Source organism: Hypanus sabinus, chromosome 23, assembly GCF_030144855.1.
Source record: "Hypanus sabinus isolate sHypSab1 chromosome 23, sHypSab1.hap1, whole genome shotgun sequence".
Lineage (NCBI taxonomy): Eukaryota > Metazoa > Chordata > Chondrichthyes > Myliobatiformes > Dasyatidae > Hypanus > Hypanus sabinus.
Window position 1 is genome coordinate 1,429,250 of NC_082728.1, and position 13,970 is coordinate 1,443,219.

Below are 13,970 nucleotides of genomic sequence, written 5' to 3' on the forward strand. Positions count from 1 at the left end.
CTCTTCGGCTCTTTCAGTCCCTCACGCAGCGCCCTCTCAGTAATGCCCCTTCCACAGCGCGGCACTACCACCCCTCCCTCACTACGGCGCTCCCTCGGCACCACCCCTCCTACAATGCGGCGTTTCGTCCAGATTGTGCTTTCAGGATGGAATCGGAAGCCTCGGCGATCTGAGCTGGGGTGGGAGCCCCCTCTGAAGGACATGCGGACCGAGTGAGTGTGTGCCACGGACTGGGAGATAGGCAATGAGGCAGGGGAGCACGAATCGCACGGCCAGTATGGAGACGCTCCCTCGCATCCAGTCCTTAGTTGTGGCTGCACTGGGAATTTTGCTTCCCCGGGACCACGACCGCTCCGTCCACACCAACTTCTGCACCCGCGCCAGTAAACGTCCGGGCCGAGGCTGGCTTCAGCCCCGCCGATCTATCACCTACCTCGCCGCTGCAGACGATGTGGTATTAAGTTGAATGTTCTCCGTCTCCGCGAGTGTCTGTGCCACTCGCCCGCGTGCCTATGACTTTCGATTCGCTGACTGTCGAATGCATCATTAGGTACCTGGCAACGGCACTCTGCTCATCTGCGCCCCCAATCGGGAATTTCCCCGAGGAGGGAAAATATCCCCTTCCTGCGCTCTGCGACTCGACGGCTAGAGTTAACAATCCCCTCGGGAGTAGTAATTTCAACTTCCCTAATATTGATTGGCACCTCCAAAGAGCAAAAGTTTCAGATATGTGGAATTTTATCCAGGAACGATTCATGAAACAGTATGTCTGCAGAGCTAGTGTTCAGGTCTGATGTCGGATGTCGGATGTGGGATTTCCAGGACACTTCCAACCTCCTGCTGGCCGCATCTGCACCGGGTGCATAGAGATGCGGCTCCTTCGAGACCGAGTTGGGGAAGTGGAGCTGCAGCTCGATGACCTTCAGTCTTTTACCGAAAGTGGAGCAGTGATAGACAGGAGCTACAGGAAGGTAATCACTCCAAGGCTACAGGAGACAGCTAGATGGATGACTGTCAGGAGAGGGAAGGGGGGTGGTGGAGAATACCCCTGTGGCCATCCTGCTCAACAATAAGTACTCCATTTTGAGTACTGTTGGAGGGACAACCTACCTGGGGGAAGCAACAGCAACCATGCCTCTGGCACAGTCTGGCCCTGTGGCTCAGAAAGGCAGGAAACTGAAGAGGATGGCAGTAGTAATAGGGCACTTTGTAGTTGGAGGGGCAAAAAGGTGATTCTGTGGATGTGAATAAGAAACACGAATGGTGGTTTGCCTCCCAGGTGCCAAGGTCCACGATGTTTCTGAACGTGTCCACAATATCCTGAAAAGGGAGGGTGAGTGGGCAGAAGTTGTGATACATATTTGGTACCAACAACATAGGTAGAAAAAGGGAGGAGGTCCTGAAAACAGGATACAGGGAGTTAGGAAGGAAGTTTGAGAAGCAGGACCTCAAGGGTAGTGATCGTGGGTGGGATTGCTGCCCATTCCACACAACAGTGAGGATAGGAATAGAATGAGGAGCCAAATAAATGTGGGGCTGAAGAACTGGAGTGGGGGTCAGGGATTCAGATTTTTGGATCATTGGAACCTCTTCTGGGGCAGGTGGGACCTGTACAAAAGGGACAGATTGCACTTGAATCTGAGTGGGAGCAATATATGGCAGGGAGATGGGAAGAAGGATGACAGAGCTGAGGATGAGCCAGCAGGTTTACAAGTAGATGATGTAACATGAATGTAAGGAAGGACAAGCCAATGATTGGGTACAAATGCAGAGAGAGCAAAGAGTTAAATTGTACCACAGAGGCAAAATTCAAAAGGGCAAAAAATGCAGGACTGAGTATTTAAATGCATGTAGCATTCAGAATAAGGTGGACAAAATCGTGGCACAATTAGAGATTGGTCGGAATGACGTTGTGGGCATCACTGAGATGTGGCTGAAGGAAGATCATAGTTGGGAGTTTAACATCAAAGGATATACTTTGTCTCAAAAGGACAGGCAGGAAGGCTTAGGTGGTAGTGTGGCTGTATTGATAAGAGATGGAATTACAACTTTGGAAAAATTTCAGAGAAGAGTTCATAGGAGCAGAGAATGTTGTATCTTTGTGGGAGGAGTTAAGAAACTGCAAGGGTGAAAAAGCCATTATGGGAATCATATACAGGCCTTTGAATAGTAGCCCAGATGTGGGGTTGAGATTGCAAAGGGAGCTGGAAAGGGGATGTAATAAGGGTAATGACACAATTGTATTGGGGGCCTTCAACATGCAAGGGGATTGGGAAAATCAGGTTGGTGTCAGATTGTAAGAGAGAGAATTTGTTGAATACCTGCCAGATGGCTTTTTAGAGCAGCTTGTGCTTGAGCCTACTCAGGAAAAGGCCATCTTAGATTGGGTGTTGTGTCATAACACAGATCTTATTACAGAGCTTAACGTAAAGGAACCCTTAGGAGGCAGTGATCATAATATGGTTGAATTCATACTGCAACTTGAAAGGGAGAAGGATCAGTCACGTGTATCAGTATCGCAATGGAGTAAAGGGAATTACAGAGGCATGAGGGAGGAGGTTGCCCAGGTGGATTGGAGTGGGATACTGGTGAGGATGATGGCTGAAGTTTCTGTGAATAATTCACAAGGTGCAGGATAGATGCGTCCCACAGAAGAAGTTGTTCTCAACTGGCAGGGCGAAGCAACAGTGGCTGACAAAGGTGAGGACTGCGTAAAAGCTAAGGAAGGGACATACAAGGTAGCAAAAGTGAGTAGGAAACTGGATGATTGAGAAGCTTTTAAAATCCACCAAAAGGCAACTAAAAAAGCTACGAAAAGGGAAAAGATGAAATATGAGAGCAAACTAGCTGATAATACAAAGCAGGACACTAAAAGTTTTCTCAGTTATATAAAGAATAAAAGGGAGGTGAGAGTTGATATTGGACCCTGGAAAATGATGCTTGTGAGGTAGTAATGGGGGACAAAGAAATGACAGATGAACTTAATAAGTACTTTGTTTCAGTCTTTACTGTGGAAGACACTAGCAGTGTGTCAGAGGTCTGTGAATGTCAGGGAGCAAGAATGAGTGCCACTGCTATTACAAAGGACCAGACAGACTACATCCCAGAGTTCTGAAAGAGGCTGCTGAGGAAATAATGAATGCATTGGTCATGATCTTTCAAGAATCACTTGATTCTGGCATGGAAGATTGCAAATGTCACTCCACTCTTTCAGAAGGGAGAATGACAAAAGAGAGGAAGTTATAGGCCAGTTAGCCTAACATCAGTGGTTGGGAAAATGTTGGAGTCCATTATTAAGGATGAGGTTTTGGGGTACTTGGAAACTAATGATAAAATAACTCAAAGTCAGCATAGTTTCTGTATAGGGAAACCTTGCGTGACAAATCTGTTAGAATTCTTTGAGAAGTTACAAGCAAGGTGGACAAAGGAGAGGCAGTGGATGTTATTTACTTGGGTTTTCAGAAGGCATTTGATAAGGTGTCTCACATGAAGCTGCTTAACAAGATAAGACCCTATGGTGTTACAGGAAATATACTGGCATAAATAAATGGCTGACAGGCAGGAGGCAGCAAGTGGGAATATAGGGGGTCTTTTCTGGTTAGCTGCCAGTGACTAGTGGTGTTCCTCAGGGGTCAGTATTTGTCAATGATTTTGCTAATGGAATTGATGGCTTTGTGGCAAAGTTTGCAGATGATACAAAGATAGATGGAGGGGTAGGTAGTGCTGAGGAAGCAATGCGATTACAGCAGGACTTAGACAAATTGGATAAATGGGCAAAAAGGTGGCAGATGGAACACAGTATTGGGAAATGTACGATAATACATTTTAGTAAAAGAAACAATAGTGCAGACTATTATCTAAATGGGGAGAAGGTTCAAACATCAGAGGTGCAGAGGGATTTAGGAGTCCTGGTGCAAAATTCCCAGAGGGTTAATTCACAGGTTGAGTCTGTGGTAAAGAAGGTAAATGCAATGTTCACATTTATTTCAATGGGAATAGAATATAAAAAACAAGGAGATAATGAGTTCTGCCGAAGGGTTTCAGCCTGAAACGTCAACAATACCCTTTTCCATAGATGCTGTCTGGCTGCTGAGTTCCTCCAGCATTTTGTGGGTGTTGCTAGGAGATAATACTGAAGCCTTATAAGATACTGGTCAGACTGCACTTGGAGTATTGTCAACAGTTTTGGGCCCCTTATCTCATAAAAGATGTATTGTCATTGGAGAGAGTCCACAAGAGATTCACAAGGATAATTCTGAGAATGAAAGAGTTAACATATGAGGAGCGTTTGGCAGCTGTGGATCTATACTCACTGAAATTTAGAAGAATGTGTGGGGATCTCAGTGAGACCTACTGAATGTTGAGGAGACTAGATAGGATGGATGTGGAGAGGATCTTTCCCATGGTGGGGGTATCCAGAACTAGAGAATATAGCCTCAAAACTGAGGGATAACCTTTTAGAACAGAGGTAAGAACAGGCTGTGGTGGAGGCCAAGTCCGTGGGTATATTCAAAGCGGAAGCTGATGAGATTCTTGTTTGTCAGAGTATCAGCCAATATGGTGAGAGTGGAGGTGTATGGGACTGAATGGGATCTGGGAGCAGCCAAAATGAAATGTTGGAGTGGCCTTGATGTGTTGAATGGCTTAATTCTGCTCCTATGTCTTATGGTCTGGTATTAGGCAATGAACCTGGTCAGGTGTCAGATCTATTGGTGGGAGAGGGTTTCAGAAACAGTAACCACAACTCCCTGACCTTTTCCATAGCCTTGGACAGGGATAGAAACAGATGGTATCGGAAAGTATTTAATGGGAAGAGGACGGATTGTGACACGATCAGGCAGGAACTTGGGAGTATAAATTGGGAACAAATGTACTCAGGGAAATGCACAATGGAAATGTGGAGGTTGTTTAGGGAGCACTTGCTGGGGGTTCTGGATAGGTTGTCCCATTGAGGAAAGTAAAGGATGGTAGAGTAAAGATACTGTGCTTGACAAAAGATGTGCAACATCTAGTGAAGAGGAAGAAAGAAGTTTACTTAGGGTTTGGGAAGCAAGGTTCAGACAGGTCCAGAGAGTTACAAGGTAGCTAGGAAGGAGCTGAAAAATGGATTTACGAGAGTCTGAAGGGGACATGAGAAGGCCTTGGTGATTAGGATTAAGGGAGACACTGAGATATCTACGTGTACATGAAGAACAGGAGGATGACTAGACCAGTCAAGGATGGAAGAGGAAATGTGCCTGGAGTCGGAGGAGGTAGGGGAAGTCCTTAATGAATATTTTGCTTCAGTATTCAACAGTGAGAGGGACCTTGCTGAATGTGAGGACAGCATAGAATGGGCTGATATGCTGGAATATGTCGAAGTTAAGAAAGAGGATGTGCTGGAACTTTTGAAAAATATTAGGTGAAAAATAGGTAAGTCCCCGGAGCTGCACGGGATATAGGCCAAGTTACTATGGGATGCAAGGGAAAAAATTCCTACACCTTTGGTGATGCTCTTTGCATCATCACCGGCCACAGGAGCAGTACCAGATGATTGGAGGGTGGCAGATATTATTCCTTTCTTTGAGAAAGAGAGTAGCAATAATCCTAGGTAGTATAGGAGGGAGATTGAGAATCTGATGCCACAACAACTTCTCACTCAATGTCAGCAAAACTAGAGCTGATTATTGACTTCAGGAGGAGTTAACTGAAGATCCATGAGCCAATGTTTCCTGAGAGATCAGTGGTGGAGAAAGTCAGCAACTTTAAATTCTTTGGTGTTATCATTTCAGATGCACAACAGTATATTGACCGGTTGCATCATGGCCTGGTATGGAAACACCAAAGAAGGGAAAAAACTACAAAATGTAGTGGATACAGCTCAGTCCATCACTGGTAAAGCCCTCCACACCACTGAGCACATCTACATGGAGCATTGTCACAGGAATGCAGAATAGGTTGTGACTAACCAATCATACACCTTCCTATAATCTATATTCACCACTGCTCTACCATTATCAATTTGTTTTGTCACTTCCTCGAAGAGTTTTTATTCCTAATCAGGCTATGCTTCTCCAAATGCTCATAAAATCTGTCTCTTTGAATCCTCTCCAACTGTTTTCCCACCACTGATCTAAGACTCACTGCTCTAGAGTTCAAAGTAAATTTTTATAACCATATACTATCCTGAGATTCATTTTTTGTGGGCATTCATAATAAATAAAAATAAACACATTAGAATCTGCATATGTCTTGTGGAAGACCACAGAGATCAGTGCTTGGATACCAACTGGCTGAGGAAGTGAAATATAACAAGAGCAAAGGTGATTCATTTCTAACAGTGTGTTGTAGTTAGCCCTGACTTCACCAGTGGTGAACTGGGACATCCCAGGAGCTGGGAAGAATGATCCTGTCTTGTTCCCTTGCACCCATGTGAGATCCATGTTGTTGGGCTTCACATGCTGTAGTTTGTGTTCACCCACTGTCCCTGCTGGAATGGGAGATCCGTTTGCACCACACCATTGGCTGTATTCTCCTGTGTACTGCTGTAACAAGGGTTTGGGGAGGGCATGCTGGTTCCATGTCTTCCTGCATGACACCCACCTTGCTGTGCTGTGCACTAACAATGCAGGTTGTAACCTTTCATCCAAGTTGTAGGGTTGGGGAACTGAAGCAATTGTGCAGTGACCTCATTTTTGCCCATAAATCGTGAGGTTAGTGCTGGACAAATTAGCATACAAAGCTGCCTGCTGAGGTCCCAGGGAATGTCCAGCAGCAGATTCAGGATCCTAATGGAGCTTCAGCCCTGTTCCTCCATCCACATTCCCTCCCTGTCCACTGGTTCCTTTGTTTCCATACCAGGTACCCTGCTCTGAGTAGGACTGAGGCCACAGACTGTCCCCAGTAGACAGCATGGAGTCTCATCGGTGTGGGGACTATCATCAGGATGCTGGAAGCATGGTTGGCTCAAAGACACAACTCTAGCTACATGCCCACAGGGTGGCACCATTTTCAGAGACATGGACTATGAAAGGGGTCAGTCTTCCGGCCTCTCGAGCTCACTCCACCAGTCATTACAAATGTGGCTGATCGGGCTGTGGACTCAGTTCCATCTACCTGCCTCTTCCTCATAACCATTCATTCCTCTGCTACGCAAAAATATAACTGCATCTTAAATATATTTAATGAGGTAGCATCTACTGCTTCCCTGGGCAGAGAATTCCTCAGGTTCACTACTCTCTGGGAAAAGCAGTTCCTCTAAACTCCATCCTAAATCTATTCCCTGAATCTTGAGGTTATGTTCTCTAGTTCTAGCCTCACTTACCAGAGAAAACAACTTTTCTGCCTCTACCTTCTCTACCCTTTTAAAGATCCCTTCTCATTCTTTTGACTTCCAGTAAGTACTGTCCCAGGTGTCCCAGGTGACTCTAGCTCTCTTCATTTTCTAACTCCCACCTCTGGAACCTCCTCTGTATAGCATGCCTTCCTCAAGTCAGGAGGCAAGAACAGGACAAGAACATCGCCCCAGTTCCCAGCACAAACCATATTAAACAGAAATCAGCACTGGTATATAATACCCATCAATTCCTTCAATGCTCAGCACATAAAACAAAAACGCACATAGTCATGGAAACAGATTTATCACTAACAACATCAACAGCTCGCCAGGGGTTTATGTGACTGAACAGCACATCCGACAGCCTCTGGTTCACATTAGTCGCACAATGAAAACAACTGAAAGGTATTAAAATGAGCACCAAACCTAATGAAACATCACAGAGAGATTGATCTACACAAGTTTGTGCACCTGATTTTCTTAAATTCACACAGCATCACATCACAGCATCTACCTCCAGAGACAGTGAGCGCACAATTCCCGGATCTGCTCCGGGGAGGAGAAGGCATTGCATCAATTGCAGCCAGCAGTGGTCCGGGTACATTCTGGAAGAGAGAAGCTCCTGAGAATACTATTACAGAGAGCAACAGCCCCTACGGTTATTGCAGACAATAACACAGTCAATATTCAGGCTGGAACTCATCAGTGGTGGGTAACACTTACACCATAAAAAAGCCAGGTACTGATTCTCTTTAATATGAGAATGTGGAACCACCAAACGGTGTCCAGTGGCAGGACCACTGATAAGTAACAGCAACACCCTACCCACTACCCTCACCCCCATCAGCATCCTGGGATCACCCTGACCAAAAACTCAACTGAATCGGCCAGATGAGATGTTGGGTGTGCAGTCCTTAGGTTCCTCCTGCCATCTTCCAGGCAGAGGGGTTGTGATGGGATACTCTCCTCACTGGATGAGTCAACTCCCAACTCTTACTGGAAAATCAGCACCACAGTGCAGAAAGTGGGCCTTTCAATTGACATCCCAGCCACTACCCTGAGCGTCCATTCCCTTCACCAGCTGCACACCGTGGTTTGGCTGCTAGAGTGAACTTTCAGGTGATTCAGAACCGAAGCAAGGTAGAGTTGAGGTAGTGGGGTTGAGGCCCAAGAGGAATGACCTGCTGTTTGGCCAATTTAATCACTGGGCCAAATTGAAAAGGTCAGGGTGTCAGACCCGGAGGCAAGGGATGTGCCAGTGTTTAGCTCACTGCTCCGTGATGTTTACTTGTCTGTGCACTGAACTACAACTAATGAGCTGCTGGATCAGCTGCAGTGATGACTGGCTTCATGACTATGGTCTCACTTTCATGAACTTCAGTTGTAAATGTTATTGGCTTATTTTAATTATTTGCACGATTTGTTTTTTTTTCCTGAACTTTGGGTGTTTGACAGTCTTCTGGTTAATGGATTTTATTGGGTGGATGCCTGTTAGAAGATGAATCTCAAGGTTGTTTATAGTTTATATACTCTGAACTTTGAAATTAGGCCTCATCAACATCTGATACAATTTCAACCCCTGTACTCAATATTCATTCATGAAGGCTGATGTGCTAAAAGCTCTCTTTATGACCCTCTCTACCTGCGATGCCACTTTCAAGGAATTATGGACCTGTATTCCCGTTAGCTGTACAGCATTCCTCAGTGCCCTACCATTCCCTGTGTAAGACCTACCCTGGTTGGTCCTACCCAAGTGTAGCACCTCACACTTGTCTGCATTTAATTCCATCTACTATTTTTCAGCCAATTTTTACATCTCCAAGCTTTGATACTCTTCCTCACTGTCCACTACACTCCCAATATCGGTGTCATCCACAAACTTACTGATGCACTTTACCACATTATTCTCCAGATCATTGATATAGATGACAAACAATAATGGATCCAGCAAGGGTCTCTGTGGCACACCACTAGTCACAGGCCTCCAGCCAGACAGGCAACCATCTACAACCGCTCTCTGGTTTCCTCTGCAAAACCAATGCCTAATCCAACTTACTACCTCATCTGAATGCCAAGCAACTGAACCTTCTTGACGAACCTCCCATGTGGGACCTTGTCAAATGCCTTACTAAAGTCTATAAAGACAACATCTACTGCCTTTCCTTCATCAACTTTCCTGGTAACTTCCTCACAAAACTCTGTATGATTGGTTAGTCACAACCTACCACACACAAAGCCATGTTAACTAGTCCCTGTCTATCCAAATACTGAAATATCTGGTTCCTTAGAATACCTTCCAACAACTTTCCCATGACTGATACCAGGCTCTCACTGGCCTATAATTTCCTGGTTTATTCTTCAGAATCAGAATCAGGTTTAATATCACCGGTATACGTCACAAAATTTGTTGTCTTTGCTGCAGCAATACATATAATAGAGGAAAAACTGAATTATACTATGTCTGTGTGTGTGTGTGTGTGTGTGTGTGTGTGTGTGTGTGTGTGTGTGTATATATGTATATATATATATATATATATATATGTATATATATATATAAAATAGTTCAATTCATTAAGTAGTGCAAAATAAAAAACTAACTAAAGGTAGTGAGGCAGTGTTCATGGGTTCATTGTTCATTCAGAAGAGGGGAAGAAGCTGTTCCTGAATTGTTGAGTGTGTGTCTTCAAGCTTCTGTACCTCCGTCCTGATGGAAGCAATGAGACCACGGCATGTCCTGGGTGATGGGGGTCCTTAGTGATAGATGCCACCTTTTTGAGGCATCACTCCTTGAAGATGTCCTAGATACTGTGGAGGCTAGTTCCCACTATTTTTGTTGCCAAACACAGCTGTGGAGACCAAATCTTTGTGTGTATTTAAAGAGGTTGATAGGCTCTTGATTGGTCAGGGGATGCAGGGATATGGTGGGGGGGGGGAGGCAAGAGATTGGGGCTGAGACAAAAAAATGGATCAGTCATGATGAAATGGCAGAGCAGACTTGATGGGCCAAATGGCCTAATTCTGCTCCTATATCTTATGATGGAGCTGACTAAGTTTATAATTCTCTGCAGCTTATTTTGATCCTGTGCTGTGGCACCCCCATACCAGACAGTGATGCAGCCAGTTAGAATGCTCTCCACTGTACATCTGTAGAAATTTGCAAGTGTCTTTGATGACACACCAAACCTCCTCAAACTCCTAATAAAATATAGCTGCTGTTGTGCCTTCTTTGTAGTTGCATCGATATGTTAGAGCCTTTCTTAAACAGTAGAATAACATTAGCTGTCCTCCAATCCTCTGGTATCTCACTTGTCGCTAAGGATGATTTAAATATCTCTGTTAGGGTCCTGCAGTTCCTGCACTTGCCTCCCACAGGGTCCGAGGGAACACCTTTTGTCAGGAACGGGGGCAGGATTGGACCCAAATGCAAGACGCAGACACCCAAGTACTAGGGGTAGACAGGATGGGGATGCCATGGCATGTGAGGGGTGAGACAGGCAGGAGGATCCCAGAGTTCAGATGAGGCAAGCAGGCAGGAGGGTCCCAGAATTCAGACGAGGCAGACAGGCAGGAGGGTCCCAGAATTCAGATGAGGCAGACAGGCAGGAGGGTCCCAGAGTTCAGACGAGGCAGACAGGCAGGAGGGTCCCAGAGTTCAGACGAGCCAGACAGGCAGGAGGGTCCCAGAATTCAGACGAGGCAGACAGGCAGGAGGGTCCCAGAGTTCAGACGAGGCAGACAGGCAGGAGGGTCCCAGAGTTCAGACGAGGCAGACAGGCAGGAGGGTCCCAGAGTTCAGACGAGGCAGACAGGCAGGAGGGTCCCAGAGTTCAGACGAGGCAGGCAGGAGGATTCCTCATGGCGGGCCGCATGGGTCCCGGGCAGGGCCACCTCCCAGGTGGAAACACAGAGGCCTGGGCCAGTCGTGGACACCTGGGCAGGTGTGGGGCACAATCCATGGGAAACGAGGGGAAGAAAGGGTAGGAGTCCCTAGGGCGGGCCGCATAGATCCCGGGCAGGGCCACCTCCCAGGCAGGAAACACAGAGGCCTGGGCCAGTCGCGGACACCTGGGCAGGTGCAGGGCACAACCCTTAGGGAGTAATAGGTGGAAATGGCAGAAACCCCCACCGGCCAGCGGCAATCCGGTCAGACCTGCCCGACGGAGGTAACAGATAGGAAGGGGCAGAACCTCCGCCGGGCAGCGGTAGTCAGGCCGGACCCGCCCAACGAAGGCAAGGGATCAGAAGGAAGCTGGATCCAGGGTGAATAGCAGGACTTCTGTGATACACAGGGTAATTTGGGAAAGGCAACCGACAGCGTGGCAGTGCAAGCAAGGAGAATAAGGCGGAACAGCTGGACCAGCACACAGGAGAGAAGCAGGGGAACAAGACCAACCGGATAGAGCATATACAGAACAGGCCGGCAACCAGGGCAGAGCAGGATTCTGAGCAGGGCAGTAACCAGGGCAGAACTGGACTCCAAGCAGGGCGGCAACAGGGTAGGACAGGATTCCAAGCAGGGCAGCAACCAGGGCAGAACTGGACTCCAAGCAGGGCGGCAACAGGGTAGGACAGGATTCCAAGCAGGGCAGCAACCAGGGCAGAACTGGATTCCAAGCAGGGCAGAAACCAGGGTAGGACAGGATTCCGAGCAGGGCAGAAACCACGGTAGGACAGGACTCCAAGCAGGGCAGAAACCAGGGTAGGACAGGATTCCGAGCAGGGCAGAAACCAGGGTAGGACAGGATTCCGAGCAGGGCGGCAACCAGGGCAGAACAGGATTTCTAGCAGGGCAGCAACCAGGGCAGAACAGGATTCCAAGCAGGGCAGCAACCAGGGTAGAACTGGATTCCGAGCAGGGCGGCAACCAGGGCAGAACAGGATTCCTAGCAGGGCAGCAACCAGGGCAGAACAGGATTCCAAGCAGGGCAGCAACCAGGGTAGAACTGGATTCCGAGCAGGGCAGCAACCAGGGCAAGGGCAGCAACCAGGGCAGAACAGGATTCCAAGCAGGGCAGCAACCAGGGCAGAACAGGATTCCAAGCAGGGCAGCAACCAGGGCAGAACTGGATTCCAAGCAGGGCAGCAACCAGGGTAGAACTGGATTCCGAGCAGGGCAGCAACCAGGGCAAGGGCAGCAACCAGGGCAGAACAGGATTCCAAGCAGGGCAGCAACCAGGGCAGAACAGGATTCCAAGCAGGGCAGCAACCAGGGCAGAACTGGATTCCAAGCAGGGCAGCAACCAGGGCAGAACAGGATTCCAAGCAGGGCAGCAACCAGGGCAGAACTGGATTCCAAGCAGGGCAGCAACCAGGGCAGAACTGGACTCCAAGCAGGGCAGCAACCAGGGCAGAACTGGACTCCAAGCAGGGCGGCAACCAGGGCAGAACAGGATTCCAAGCAGGGCAGCAACCAGGGCAGAACTGGACTCCAAGCAGGGTGGCAACCAGGGCAGAACTGGACTCCAAGCAGGGCGGCAACCAGGGCAGAACTGGACTCCAAGCAGGGCGGCAACCAGGGTAGAACAGGATTCCAAGCAGGGCGGCAACCAGGGCAGAACAGGATTCCAAGCAGGGCAGAAACCAGGGTAGGACAGGATTCCAAGCAGGGCAGAAACCAGGGCAGAACAGGATTCCAAGCAGGGCAGCAACCAGGGTAGAACAGGATTCCAAGCAGGGCAGCAACCAGGGTAGAACAGGATTCCAAGCAGGGCGGCAACAGGGTAGGACAGGATTCCAAGCAGGGCAGAAACCAGGGCAGAACAGGATTCCAAGCAGGGCAGCAACCAGGGTAGAACAGGATTCCAAGCAGGGCAGCAACCAGGGTAGAACAGGATTCCAAGCAGGGCAGCAACCAGGGCAGAACTGGACTCCAAGCAGGGCGGCAACCAGGGCAGAACTGGACTCCAAGCAGGGCGGCAACCAGGGCAGAACTGGACTCCAAGCAGGGCGGCAACCAGGGCAGAACTGGACTCCAAGCAGAGCGGCAACCAGGGCAGAACTGGACTCCAAGCAGGGCGGCAACCAGGGCAGAACTGGACTCCAAGCAGGGCGGCAACAGGGCAGAACAGGATACAGACAGGATTCAGAGCCGGCAGTCCAGAGTAGGTTAAACCGGCTACAGGGCAGGACGACCCCACAACTCAGCTCAGTCCCCCAGCCCCTTATAAACACCTGGCCCCTAATAGGCAACAGGTGTACCTCCTTAAGCCAGAATGATCCAATGGCTCCGTGTGACAGGAGGGCTGGCTGCAAGGCCCAGAGTCCGGAGTCCGCAGACTGGAGCAAGACCCGGAAGGTGGGCTCTAGACCAGACCCTAACACCTTTTCAAGCCCTACGAATTTGTCCACCCTGATTTGCCTCAAGACAGCAAACACCTCCTCTTCTGCAATCTGTATAGGATCCTTGTAGTCAATGCTATATTGCCTCACTTCTATAGACTCTGTATCCATCTCCTGAGTAAATACAGATGCAAAAAATCCATTTAAAATCTCCCCATCTCTTTCAGTTCCATGCATGGGTTACCATTCTGATCTACCAGAGGACCAATTTTGTCCTTTGCTATCATTTTGCCCTTAATATATCTGTAGAAGCCCCTGGGATCCTCCTCACCGTGTCTGCTATAGCATCCTCATGTCTTTTTTTAACCATCCTCTC

General features: G+C 48.1%; 1 protein-coding gene across 1 annotated transcript in view; it reads right to left on the bottom strand.

Annotated features, from left to right (window-relative positions):
• Positions 1-499, bottom strand: part of ankfn1 (ankyrin repeat and fibronectin type III domain containing 1) — a 148,802-nt gene extending 148,303 nt beyond the window's left edge. The window contains exon 1 of the mRNA XM_059948146.1: positions 434-499. The gene's annotated coding sequence lies outside the window, so the exon portion shown is untranslated. The remainder of the gene's footprint in view (positions 1-433) is intronic.
• Between the last annotated feature and the right edge of the window lie 13,471 nt (positions 500-13,970).